We start from the raw sequence: 15,262 nt of genomic DNA, 5'->3' as shown, positions 1-15,262 counted from the left end.
CTCGATGCAGAGTAGCCAACCAGAAAGTTGAAAAATGCGTGTCCTGACACTCATGAGATGGCCTACTGGCTTCCACTTAACATTGCTTTTGAAAATGAGAGAGATGGCAATCCAACCAACCAAATTTTCTTTCTGTGAATGACCTTGTGACATGCCATTTTGTCTATTAACGCTCCAATTAAGGGAGGAAAAGAGCAATGCTAGTCCAACCTCAGCCATATCATATTTTCTTGGATGAAAGAAATGAGCAGCTATCATATTGAGGAGACAAGAATTAGGAAAATTGAAATACATGATGAGCTGTAGATAATGGATGCATAAATAATAATAATAATAATTATTATTTAATAGATAATTACTGAATCGATCTGTGCAGTCAAAGAATAGTTAAAAAAATTTAATTTGGATTCATTTCTAGACTGATCGATATGATCATAAAAGATAGGCAGCAGTACACACTCATAAAATAATGTGCAGATGCTATGGTAAATTTTGTCTCATTTTATATCACTATGATCCTCTCCCTCTTTTCCTTTTAAGGTGGCTTTCTTCTTTAATTCGGAACTAATTAAAAAAAAAAAAAGATTGGCAATATTATAGCTACAGTACAGCCTATACTTTATCCAAAGACAAGTAATAGTACTGGAGGAAATGATGTAACGAGGAATTCTCTTGGAAATTTTATATGAATGGAATCTTTAAAAATTGGAAGGAGAAATCTCAATAATTCAAGACCAACTCATCAACATTATTGCCAATCTCTTTAACCAGACAACACTATCTTCTTTTCCTGCTTTTCCTCTTCTTCTTCTTCTACTTCTTCTTCTTCTCTCTTTTTTTTTTTCTTTTTTTTTTTTTTCCTGCTTTTCTACTTTTGTTTTGCATTTGTCTGTTAGTTGGCATGACTTTCTCTGGTCTTTGATATTTAGGTTAAATGTATTTGATTTATTTTTTATTTTTTATTTTTTTAGCAATTCTCTTAACTGTACCAAGATGACTTTAGCTTGGTTGGTAATTTTTTTTCTGAATTATTTATTAAAATCACGTTTTTTTCAAGTCAATGTTTAACTTAATTTTTGTTTAAATGTTTGTTAAGATAAATTAAAGATCGAGAGAATTAAAAATTGAATAAAGTATTATTATAATAATTTTTTTTTTATGATTTAAAAAAATGAATTATTTATTTTATTTAAAAAATTGAGAGAGTTGTAATAAATAAATTAAATGAAATGAGATAATTTTTTAATCCAAACAGCAACTTATTGATTGGTCATGAACTTTAAACAACAACAAATTTGCTGCTGAGAAACCATTTTCTTCATTGATGAGTTCCCCCAACCATCTTCCAATGTTCAGTCATTGTCTTTTTTGCTTTCATTGTGTGTCTCCACCGAGTACAGAGTCGCATTGTGTTAAAATATTGTTAAACACTTTTCTCAGAGGATTAGAATCCGGTTTAAAAAAAAAAAATTCTCAAACATTTTTTTAACCATTTTAAATATTTTTAAAAATATAAATAAAATCATAAATTTATTAAAAAATTACTTTCTTATTCATTAAATTAAAAAAATCACAAATCACTAATATTTCAATATTTACATAGGGGTAGAAAATAATACCTTATTTCTCTGTCTTTTATTATTTTATCTGTGAATTGGCACATATTCTGTTCATTGATCATTTATTGATTGGTGGGGAGCCTTCACAGTCTCGCAAGACCTATCACTTCTACCCTACCTTGATGCAGAGTAGACAGCCAGAAATTGAAAAATGCTTGTCCTGACTCTGATGAGAGAGAAGGCAATCTAGAAAAATATATTTTTAACACCATTCAATGCATGCATGGCCCCCTTATTAAATATCTGATAAAGGAAATCATATTTTTGGTGCTAAGTGGACCACAAGGCAAAAGTCGGAGGGAAAGAAGAGTCAAAAGTGTATCAACATTTTTATCTCAACTCATTCTTTCACAACATTAAACAATATCAACGATCCCAAGGGGCCTCTTCTTTATTCCCTATCACTATTAGGTAACAATAATATTGCAAGTGACTTCATAGTATAAAATTAATAACTAAAATTACCACATGTCACCTAGTCTTACTTACAATAATTTACTTAAATCAAACAACTTACTTTATCATACCCAAAATTCAACATAGCATTTGCATATTATATATATATACTAAGAGTGGAATACGTGCAAGGCACGTTTTCCTTGTATTACTGTAAAAACATTATTCTAAAATATAAATACGAGTGTACAAATGATCTAGTTTCAAACTATTAATTCAAACTGGCAGACAGTTGGGCATGGGCACTGCAATTAGGTTGCCGTGCCCAACGACAATTTGCCTTATTGCCTCTTAGCAAATTAAATAAAATGAGATAATTTTTTAATCCAAACAACAACTTATTGATTGGTCATGAACTTTAATTAAGATGTTCGGTGATGACGGTATCCGCCAAATTTGCTGCTGAGATGCCATTTTCTTCATTGATGAGTTCCCCAACCCTCTTAAAAATTACAATGTTCAGTCGTTGTCTTTTTCTGCTTTCATTGTCTGTCTCCACCGACTACAGAGCCAACTATGATTCTCAATTCTCAAACGGGGCAATGTTAAAATATTGTTAAAATGTAAATTTTTAATATTATTCATATTCTAGGTAATGCTATTGTACTCACAGGAGATTATATTCATTAGAATCCCGTAAATTTTTTTTTTCAAACATTTTTACAAACACTTTAAATATTTTTAAAAATATAAAAAATTACAAATTTATTAAAAAATATTTTCTTAAGTATTAAATAAATAAAAAATTACAAATTTTGTTGGTAGCGGCATTATAACTGGTGAGTTATCTCGTTGTCGGTAGAGTGAATGCGGCTAATATTTCAATATTTACAAAGGGGTAAAAAATAATGACTTATTATTTCTCTGTCTACTATTAATTTATCTGTCAGATAGCTGGTCATTGATCATTTATTGATTGGTCAGCTTTGATAATTTCACAAGAGCCATCAATTCTACCGTGTCTTGAAGTTGCAAACTGACTCTGATAAGATGGCCTACCACTGGACATTGCCTTTGAAAATGAGAGAGATGGCAATTCATTAAAAAAACATTTTACCACCATTCACCCATTCACCATTTAATACATGCATGCCCCTTGTTAAATATCTTATAAAGTAACTCATGCCTTTTGGTGCTAGGTGGACCGCAAAGTCCGGATGGAACCAAGAGTCAAAAAGTGTCTAACAAATTTTCTTTCTTGCAAGAAGTGAATGTCCTCGTGAGATGCCATTTTGTCAATTAACATTCTAATTAAGGGAGGCAAGGAGTAATGCAACTCCAATTTCAGCTTTATCATGTTTTCTTAGGCAAAAGAACTGGTCCATGTGGTCATAAGAGGTGGGCTGCAGTTCACACTTGAAAAATAATGTGCATTCTATCAACTTTACAGGGAAGACAACCTTTGAATAAATAAATAACAAGATAAAATTGACACATTTTCAAATACTCTCTTTTCAATATTTATGGAGTGGAAAAAATAATCCCTTATTTCTCGGCTTTTTATAATTTTACTTCCACTCCCACTTGACCTCACTCTCAGCAATGTTTTCTTCTTTAGAACGAAAGAAATCAAATGAAAAAAGGAAGGTTGGTTAATATTGTAAGAAGCAGAGCAAAAAGAGTATTTTTGAGTTTGGTTCTGTTCTTCTTTTTCCTTTTTGTTTTCCGTCCTCAAAAAATAAAAAGAAATCATTTTTATCTGTCAGTTGGCACATGCTCTTGATAATTGATTCATTTGTGGCGAACTTTGGATTCTAAGCGTGGATTGAATGTCTACATACATCATACATTTCATCCCATTGTGGGAAATGAAGGAAAGAGCCATCATACATCATATATTTCAGAAAAAATATCACTGCTTTAAGATGACAGCTGTTCATCATACATAAGTATCGTATAATAATGAGATTTTATTTTTTAAATTGAAAGGCAATATTTTTATTTTTGAACTTAAATATAATATTATTATTCTTTTCAAACTTGGAATTGTAATATTGATCTTAGAAATAAAAGCAGTGTTATTAGTTATTTTAATAATAATTTAAAAGAATGCATTACAAATAGATTGATATGAAATGTGTTACCACATAAGATGAAATAGTGAATATGATAAATTAAAGACCAATTATAAATTGTTGCATAAATTAGAACCTACAAATAATAATAGCATTTTGAAAAATGAAAAGTTGTTTTTAGGTGATAAAATGGGATAAGATATAGATGCCTCTAGCGAGACACGTGTGTTGGATAGGTTCATCATATGTAATGGATAATCTATCATCAACATGATTACATAGTGTTTTAGCTCTAAAATTGGCTTGAATTCATATAGCATATTTGAATGGGAATGAGGCAGTACCTGTAACTTTTATTTAGTGACATTGGCACTTGTAACTTGTAAGAGGCAGTACTCATGTAACAAACGCAAGCTAGCATTTATGCACAGGCCGCTTAGAAAATTGGAAGGTTCTCACACAAATGCAAACATGGTCCTTTGAGGCAGGTTTGGAAGTAAGAGGTGATATAAAATTTTTATTTTATTTTATCTTATAATCATAAATTTTTTAAATTTTTACACAAAATATAATAAATAATTTAATTTTTCAAATTTTAATACAACTTTTTCAAATATTAAAATAATAATAATATTAAAAAATAATATTTTAAACTTTTATCTTAATCTCAAAATCTTTATCTTATTTTCAAACCTGCTAGGATCTACACTATTGAAAACCAATGGGAATAAAAAAGTTTTTGAATTTACGAAAAAAAAAATTAATTAATTAATTGCGTGAATATAACATTGTAGAATACAACAAGTAATTAATTGTGTGAATTTACAAGGGGTAGAAAATAATACCTTATTCCTCTGTATTTTATTATTTTATCTGTCAGTTGCCACATGCTCTGATCATTGTCATTGATCATTTATTGATTGGTGGTGAGCTTTGATAAGTTCAAAAGACCCATCAATTCTACCCTATCTTGATGCAGAGTAGCCAGCCAGAAGTTGTAGAATGCTTGTCCGGACTCTTGATGAGGTGGGCTACCACTAGAATTGCCTCCGAAAATGAGAGAGATGGCAATCTAGAAAAATACATTTTACCACCATGCACCATTTAATGCATGCATGCCCACTTATTAAATATCTCGTAAAGGAAATCAACCATTTTGGTGTTCAGTGGACCGCAAGTCCGGAGGGAAAGAAGAGTCAAAAGTGTCTCACTTATATGAAGGAAAATGATATTATTACTACTCAACTACAATTTATCTATAATTTTTTTTGTATTTGATTTTTTTTAATTTTTTATTTTACTTAATGATTAAGGAAGTGAGTATTAATAAAATTATATTTTTTTTAAATTTTTTTCTTAATGATTAAGGATGTTAAAAAAATACTTAAAAGAAAATGAAATAAAAATAAAAAAATTTGAAATGCACATGAGGGGTAAATGGGTTGTAATGTGGTTGGTGGTGTATCATTGTCCACAACATTTTTATGTCAACCCATTCTTTCACAACATTAAACAATATCAACGACCCCAAGGGGCCCCTTCTTTATTCCCTATCACTATATTAGGTAACAATATTAATTATCCAGGAAATGATGCGTAATGTAATTTTTTTTAAAGATAGATTTAATTGTGCCATGCATATCAAATTTTGGGAAATTTTCCTTCTTAATAACCATCTTAAATAATTTGTTAAATTACCCCTTGTCACCTAGTCTTAGTTACAATAATTTACTTAATCAAACAACTTTCTTTATCATAGCCAAAATTCAACATAGGATTTGCAGTATATATATACATATATATACATATCTATATGTATATATATTTGAATTTTTAAGGAGGTTTGAGCTAACAAATTTTCTTTTTTGCAATAAGGAATGACTTCGTGAGATGCTATTTTGTCAATTAATGCTCCAATTAAGGGAGGAAAAGAGGAATGCAACTCCAACCTCAGCCATATCATGTTTTCTTGGATGAAAGAACTGAGCAGCTACAATATTGAAGAGACAATAATTAGAGAAATTGGAATACATGATGAGCTGTAGATGATGGACACATAAATAATAATAATAATAAATTCTTATTTAATAAATAACTACTAAATCGATCTGCGCAGTAGACATTGTCGAAGAATAGTCAAGAAAGCTTAATTTGGATTCCTTTCGGGACAACTGATCCATGTAGTCATAAGAGGTGGGCTGCAGTTCACCATCATAAAACAATGTGCATCTAATCTACTTCACAGTGAAGACGACCTTCGAATAAATAAATAAATAGATAAAACTGACAACTTTTCAAATACTCTCTCTTTCAGCATTTATGGTGCGGAGAAAATAATCCATTGTTTCTCAATTTTTTATGATTTTACTTCCACTCCCACCTGACCTCAGCAATGTTTTCTTCTTTAGAACGAAAGAAATCAAAGGAAAAATAAGGAAGGTTGGTTAATAATGTAAGAAGCAGAGCAAAACGAGTATTTTTTTACTTTTGGTTTTGTTCTTCTTTTTCTTTTTGTTTTCCCTCGTCAGAAAATAAAAAGAGATCATGTTTTTTCTATCAGTTGGCACATGCGGTTGACAATTGATTCATTTGTGGCGAACTTTGGATTCTAATTGTGGATTGAATGTCTGCATAAATCATACATTTCATCCCATTGTGGGAAATGGAGGAAAGGCCCATCATTCATCATATATTTTAGAAAAAATGATCACTGCTTCAAGATGATAGCTGTTCATCATACATCATATAACTTCTATAGAAAACTACTACATACAATTGTTATTGGAATGATAAAAGGTAAAAATATGCTATTCATTTAAATTTTGAAAAAGTATAATATTATTTTCAAATAAAAACATTATTATTTTAAAAAGTGCTATTCAAAATGATTCATTATTATGAGAAATAATAAGAAGAAAATTTTTATTTTTAAACAGTATCATATAATAATGAGATTTTATTTTTAAAATTGAAAGGCAATATTTTATTTTTGAACTTAAATATAATATTATTATTCTTTTCAAACTTGGAATTGCAATATTGATCTTAGAAACAAAAGCAGTGTTATTAATTATTTTAATAATAATTTAAAAGAATGCATTACAAATAGATTGATATGAAATGTGTTACCACATAAGATGAAATAGTGAATATGATGAATTAAAGACCAATTGTAAATTGTTGCATAAATTAGAACCTAAAAATATTAATAGCATTTTGAAAAATGAAAATATTATTAATCCAATGACTATGATTTATTTTTATGAGTTACTATTGAAAATAATATATATGAAGATAATTGTTATTCTTTTTAAATAATATTATATACGAAAAATACAATTATTTTTAAATTCAATAATTCAAAAATTCAATCTCAATAATTCAAGACCAACTCATCATCAACATTATTGCCAATCTCTTTAACCCGACAACACTATCTTCTTATCCTGCTTTTCTAGTACTTTTGTTTTGTTCTTCTTTTCCTTTCGGTGCTAAGTGGACCACAAAGTCCACATGGAACCAAGAGTCAAAAGTATCCTAACAAATTTTCTTTTTTTGCAAGAAGTGAATGAACTCGTGAGATGCCCATTTTGTCAATCAACGCTTCAATTAAGGGAGGCAAAGAGCAATGCAACTCCAACTTCAGCCGTATCATGTTTTCTTAGGTAAAAGAACTGGTCCATGTGATCATAAGAGGTGGGCTGCAGTTCACACTTAACAAATAATGTGCATTCATCAACTTTACAGGAAAGACGACCTTTGAATAAATAAATAAAAAGATAAAACTGACACATTTTCAAACACTCTCTTCTCAGTATTAATGGAGCAGAGAAAATAATCCCTTGTTTCTCAAATTTTTATAATTTTACTTCCACTCCCACCTGACCTCGGCAATGTTTTCTTCTTTAGAACGAAAGAAATCAAAGGAAAAAGAAGGAAGGTTGGTTAATAATATAAGAAGCAGAGCAAAACGAGTATTTTCGAGTTTGGTTTTGTTCTTTCTTTTTCTTTTTTGTTTTCCCTCCTCAGAAAATAAAAAGAGATCATCTTTTATCTGTCAGTTGTCACATGTGCTCTTGATAATTGATTCATTTGTGGCGAACTTTTGATTCTAATTCTGGATTGAATGTCTGCATGCATCATAAATTTCATCCCATCGTGGGAAATGAAGGAAAGACCCATCATACATCATATATTTCAGAAATAATGATCACTGCTTTAGGATGACAGCTGTTCATCATACATCAGTGTCGTATGATAATGAGATTTTATTTTTTAAATTGAAACTCAATATTTTTATTTTTGAACTTAAATATAATATTATTATTCTTTTTAACCTTGGAATTGCAATACCGATCTTAGAAATAAAAGCAGTGTTATTAATTATTTTAATAATAATTTAAAAGAATGCATTACAAATAGATTGATATGAAATGTGTTACCACATAAGATGAAATAGTGAATATGATGAATTAAAGACCAATTATAAATTGTTGCATAAATTAGAACCTAAAAATATTAATAGCATTTTGAAAAATGAAAATATTATTAATCCAATGACTATGATTTATTTTTATGAATTACTTTTGAAAATAATATATATGAAGATAATTGTTATTCTTTTTAAATAATATTATATACGAAAAATACAATTATTTTTAAATCTAAGATAAAATATAATAAAATCTTTCAGCTTAGATTATTTGTAAGTTCATTATTATTATTATATTATAATTAATATTATAATAATAATAAATTTCATTATATTTTTAGTGATGAATTGGATGATAAAAATGTAATTATGCATAGTGTGAAAACAAACAAAATCCACTATTCATGAGGCCATAAATGATTTTAAAATAAAAAGAGTAAGAGACATTACTAAGTCATGGAAATTAAAACATTCTAAAATTATAACCATTCTAAAATGCTTAACATCATTACAAAGCCAAAGCAGTAGCTACATGAAAAAATAAGTATTATCTTAGCTAAATTAAAAATTTAATATCAAAATATTTGAGGTCGGTACCCTTAATTTTATTGATAACCCTTATTTATGGAGGAGGAATCCCTTTTACAAATGAGGGAAGAACTTGGGGGGTTATATAAATTAATCCCAAAACCAAAAATCTTGCAAAAACCATATATTCTTAGAAACTAATCCATACAATACTTATTTCAAACTATTTATCATAACAAAAAAGTATTAAACTAGTGTTTAAAGAGAGGGAGTCCCGCATGATCCAAAACATAAAATGTCATATAAGTGTACGTTTTGGTAAGTGAAAAATTTAGTAAAAAGAAGCATCTATACATACCAATAACTCTTAAGTTTGCTAAAGCATCAACCAAACTATTCTATTATTTGTAAGTATGATTAATCTGTCTCTTCTATTAATTCTAAATTAAGTTTGCAAATGATAGCATAATGATAAACCATATTTCAAAACAGAATCATATGGCAAGAAAAACCATGGTCGTGCCATACTATGGTCGTGTGGTCTCAGAGGTGCACCGTTGCGTACTAGTATATTATGTCACGCTTTAAATGCAATGTGACCCTGACTGGGCAGGTCTGATCATTGGCACGCCACAAGGTTTCCTGTTTGTGTACTTTCTGTCAACTTCCCACTCTCTGAGATGGCCTAGGTTGACCCATGATGGGCATCTTGGTTAACTATGGGCTGTGATCTGGGAGAGCCCTTTTTGTGAGGCAGGGGGAGTTGCTGGGACGAGCAGCGTGTGATATCTGCTCATTCTTTCTTCTTTTTTAATTATGAGCCTCGTTCTACGTGCCGAGCTTCGATCTACGTGCTGAGCTTCATCTTACGTGCCGTACCTCGATGGCGTGTTCCGAAAGTTATCTAACGGATTTCAAAGTAAGATATATATTTTAAAACTTACGGATATTTTAAATATTCTGGAAATATTTATATGAGATATTTCCAGTATTATTAGATAAGCTTGTTTTTAAAATAACACAATTATAATATTTTAATGAGCTCTAAAAATATTATAATTATGGATAATTACTTAAATTAAATATTTTGGTTATTTTAAAATATTAATATATTTAATTTTACGTTGAAAACTCTAAATTAAATTTAAATGATTTTATTCTCTTTGAGTAATTAACGATACTTCATCATTTTAAATAATGATGATGAAATATTTTTTTATAAACTTTAGCTTATAAAATAATATTTTATCTTAATTCATCTCAATGTTTTATTTTAAACTTTAGTTTAAATGAAACACTTACGCGTTTTCAAATCAGTATTTAAACTCATCGTTAGATTGTTTTGAGGATCTTGAAATGAATGACTTGGATTAAATACCCAAGCTCCTACCCTTTTCTCTTCACTTTTCCTTTCTTCTTTCTCTTTCTTCTCTCTCTCCCTCATGTCTCACGTACGTTGCACCCTTCCTCACCGTGCAACTTCTTCCACATCCAGCCCAGCCGCCACCGGCCACTATTGGCCTCACCTCTAGCCACCGACCACTCCTCTCATGCCACTCACCAATCCCTCCGGTCGGCAAACTCACACGCTGTCTCTCTCTCCCCTTCCACTGTCTTATTGGCTGAAATGGGTAAAAAACCCATCTTCCACCTCCACGCCACCGTACACGGCAGTTTTGGCTGCACCACCGGTCACCAACTAACCACCAACCTCTAGCCATCATTTCCTCCCACCAGCGAGCCCCAATGTGCTCTCCTCCTCCCTCCACGTCATCATCTTCAAAATGGATTTCACACCCATTTCCTCCTTCTAGCGCCACCATACACAACCAAAACGGCCATCAAGCACCATCAACTGCTTCACCACATCATGGACTTCCTCCCCATGTCCTCATTTCCCCCTATCTCTCTCTCTCTCTTTCTCAAATGGGTCTCCACAACTACCCGTTCGGTTGCACCACCATGTACTGCCGTACACGGCTACCCACGACGTCTCACCACCACCATCTTGTTCCTCTCATCACCACGACCCTTCCCAACAATTTTCATGTCCAACTGAGCAATACACGACCCTCACTCTCCCTCACTCTCTCACAGCTTTATATCCACTTCAAGGCCCGATCTGCTGCCGTGAGCCACCACCTCGCCACCACAGCTCCACCACACATTCCTCTACCTTTTCCTAGCTTCCCATGAAGTTTCATGGCCTTCCTCCACTTCAAGCACCCTCTCTCCCTTTCAGATACGCTGTTCATAGCGTGATGCTGTCGTGCTCCACCACCTCTGACCACCACGAGGCCACCTTGAGGCTTTCCAAGACCACACATAGCTATTTTCAAGCCAAAACCGCCACTTTACGTGGTGGACAGCCACCATACGCGATATTACCGCCACGTACGACTCCTCTGACGTCTTGATCGTGACGGGCAATGAGCGACGCACGGGTTATCTCGTTGATGGTATAACCCTTTATCTCTAGTTATTTTATGTTTATATTAGTTGGTTGGTTGGACTGTAGGCTGTGTAGTTAGTAATTGTAGAGTTCGCTACGTAGTTGTGAAGTAAAGTGTAGTTGTGAAGTGTTGGGCTTGACTGTGTAGTGTTGTGGAATGTGCTGTGAGTATAGGCATGAGATGGATGCCGTAGTTGTGATACAGCGTGAAGTGTGAGTCCACGCCTACTCCCTGTTGTGCAGTGACGCACCGTGTGGCGTACGCTATAGTGAAGTGTGGCATAGAGTGATAGAGTACATGTGGTGTGTGCTCTGTGTTGTATGACGATGCACCTTGTGATGTGCGTCGTGGTAATAAGTGATGTAGCGAAGAGAGTATGCGTGGAGCGCACTCCATGTTATGTAGCGATGTACCGTGAGGCATGTATCGTAATGATATGTGTTGTAGTGTGGATGGAAGAGAGTTCACTTGAGTGTACTCTGTGCTATGTCATGATACACGTGACGGCGTGTCACGGATTGTTGAATGGCGTAGAGGAGAAGTGTTGAGTGTATGGTGTAGCGTCGGGAACTGTGTAACAATGTCCCGAAGCAATGGTGATGTGGCCTGTAATCCATGGTGATGGGTGTCGCCTTGTGATTTACTATGGCTAAAAGTATAAGGAAATGGTGGGAAAAGTATCAGAGATTGCAGCGGAAGCATGATGAGCATCGTGACGTGACTCGAGATTAATCTCGAGCTACGTGACGTGGCAGAGGTGCATTTTGGATGTAGTCCTCTCCTATCAAGTGTTGGGATGAACTTGTGTAGGGCCGGGAAGTAGGAAGAGTCCTATCGATCATATCTAAGTAAATTGGTATCGGAGTATGGAGGTTGTTTATACAAGTGGGTGTTCATTGAAATTAGAAGTTGTTCTTAGGTGACAAAAGGGGATAAGATACATGTGCCTCTAGCAAGACACGTATGCCGGATAGGTTCACCATATGTAATGGATAATCTGTCCTCAACATGGTTACATAGTATTTTAGCCCCAGAGTTGGCTTGAATTCATGTAGCATATTTGGATGGGAATGAGGATTTAGTATGGACTAAGATACATGAAAGTAGTATTGGGTAAGTTGTCTAAGGTTGGAACGCGTGACTCTGTCAGTCGGAATCATGCGTAGGAATATGTAAATAGAAGAATGAATGGAGGTCTTAGTGTCTTCACCCTAAGGTGAATGACGGGGATTCACTTTAAGGAATAGGACCCCGAATGTTTTTGCATAGTAAATGGCACGTAAAAGCCTAGGGATGGACGGAAAGTGTTCCAAGTGGGGCGTAGTTCTATTTTTTAGAATGGTTACTTAAGCATTAGATAGAACATGACGTAATGTTATGTGTATGCATGTAGATCGCCATCTAACACGCTCGCGAATGAACTACATGGAATGAGTATGGCATGAAGTCCAGGTAAGTATTACGTTCATAGTCTTCTAGAGTTTTTCTTATATAAACAAAGAAGGAAAACAAAAGTTTTTCTCTAAAAGGAAAATAAAACTTTTCTCTACGAGACACGCTTTATGAAAAAGAAAACAAAACATAAGTTTTCAAGTATAAGTATGTAACGGCCCTCATTGGCAGTCCATTTTCACGCACCCGAAGTATGTACGTGTATCCATATGAATGGATGCTATAAGCGGTACGTATTGTATGTATGTTCACGAAAGAAAACGAAAAGAAGCTTTAAAAGATGCAAGAACAGACACTTTCAAAATGAAAAGAAGGAAAACTACTTTTTCTAAAATGACTTTTACGAAAAGAGAAACTTCTTCTAAAACGACTTTTACGAAAAGAAAGAAAACTGTTTTCTTTTAAAATGACTTTACGAAAGAAACGAACTGAAGAACCGTAAGAACTGTAAAGACTGGAATGAGCAAATGGACTGTAAAGGACTGTAAAGGAAAGAAAATAACTGTAAAGGAATGAATGGACTGAATGCATGATGTATGAAGATACGCAACGACCACATGAACTGAAATGGAAATGGTACCAAATGAATGAACTAGACTAGGCAGATTGCAATGCCGAGTAAGTAATACTGGTAGTGCACCCAATGCTGCACCCTAACGCAATTTATTCCCAACCCGTGGCTACGGGCGGAATCAAGTCCAAAAGACCGCTAACCCCAACACACAAGGCGCAACAGTGTGTTACAAGGGCCAATGAAAGTGAAAAGAATGAAAGAACGGATGCATGTTAAAAAAGAATGCATGTATATATGTATGGATTGCATGCATGAGTGAACGTAAGGAAAGATGAATGCATGAATGTATGCAAGAAAGAAGTATGCATGAACAGATTCTTTAAGAAATGAAGGCAGCGATACGTGGAGAACTATTTTAAAAAAGAAAATGTTTTTAAAGAAAAACTCCACCTCACAACGTTTTAAAACGAACAGAATGAAAATGCATGATAAGTACGATATGTATGTATGGAATGATAAATACATGACTGAAAATCTATGTTATTATATTTTAACTATATAAAGCAATACTTACGAGTCATCGACTCATTTTAGTTTTTAGGTGTGCCCTCCCAAGGACAAGATGAGCATGACAGGTCAAGACGGGCAAAACCCAAAGGGAAGAGAACGAAGGCTTAGGCAAAATATTTTATACAAGAAGCTTTCATTATAAAACTAATGTTTTCCGCTGTAAGCTTTTTAATTAAGAAAAGAAATGAATTTTATTCATAATATGGAGTCTTTTATATCTTGGCATGAAAGGAAATTTTTTTTTAAAATGAACCGTAATTCCCGTCGATTTTTATTAAAGTATTTTGAAAAAAAAAAGACCCACCATAGGGACGGGCGTTACACAGTGCCCCTCCTCCCTCAGTTCCTTTGTGCCCTGTTAGTTAGGCCCCCACTCGGGATTGGCATAGGCTTCCTTGTTCTTCTCGAACTGGGCTCACTTAGAGGTTCTGGCCTAGGTCTTTGGGCCTGGGGCTCACCCCCCTCACAACTATATGGAATTACTCGTACATTCAGACTCTCAATTCTACATTTGTTTCGTCATTAATTTCGTATCTGAGGGTTTAGACAAAATTTGTCTGATTGAGTTGAGTTTTCTAAATATTACATATCAAGTTTGTTTTGTATTATTTTCGAGTTCGAATGATATATAAATCAAGCACAATTCAACTGATCAAACCACTAATCTTATTTCGTTAATTTTCTATCAAATTTACATATAATAATTGGTTTTGAATAGAGCCACAAATAGCTATAGCTTTCAACTCCCAAAGCTTCAAATCCTATTGTTGTTGGCTTTGTTAGATTGGGAATTAAAGCAAAAGAAGATGCCATTAGATTGCATAATTTTCACAAGTTCATCATATTGAACCACTCATACCATGCAAGGCTGAGCACCGACCGGATCAGAGCCAGAATGGCCAACCTCCAACTTCGACTCTGACTTTTTTGAAAGTCTAATCTAACCTCCAACTCCGATTTCGAGATACACTACCTCCGCTTCAACACTTGTTGGAGCAAAGTCCGATTTGGTTTTTTTTTTTCTTTTTTAAGTCTATTTTAACTTCATATTGAGCTATTTTTTTGTAAAAAATAAATAAATAAATAAAGTATGGGCTTCCAACTTTCAATTTTTTCAAAAATTACAATCTAAACTAAATAATTCATTTTTTATTATAACAAAAATACAACTAACTAAAAACAAGTAACATACTAACATGCTGTCAAAATTTAAAAATAAAAAA

This window comes from Carya illinoinensis, chromosome 14 (genome assembly GCF_018687715.1).
Source record: "Carya illinoinensis cultivar Pawnee chromosome 14, C.illinoinensisPawnee_v1, whole genome shotgun sequence".
NCBI classification, from domain to species: Eukaryota; Viridiplantae; Streptophyta; class Magnoliopsida; order Fagales; family Juglandaceae; genus Carya; species Carya illinoinensis.
The sequence above is the reverse complement of the archived record's forward strand: the minus strand, read 5'-3'. Positions refer to the sequence as shown.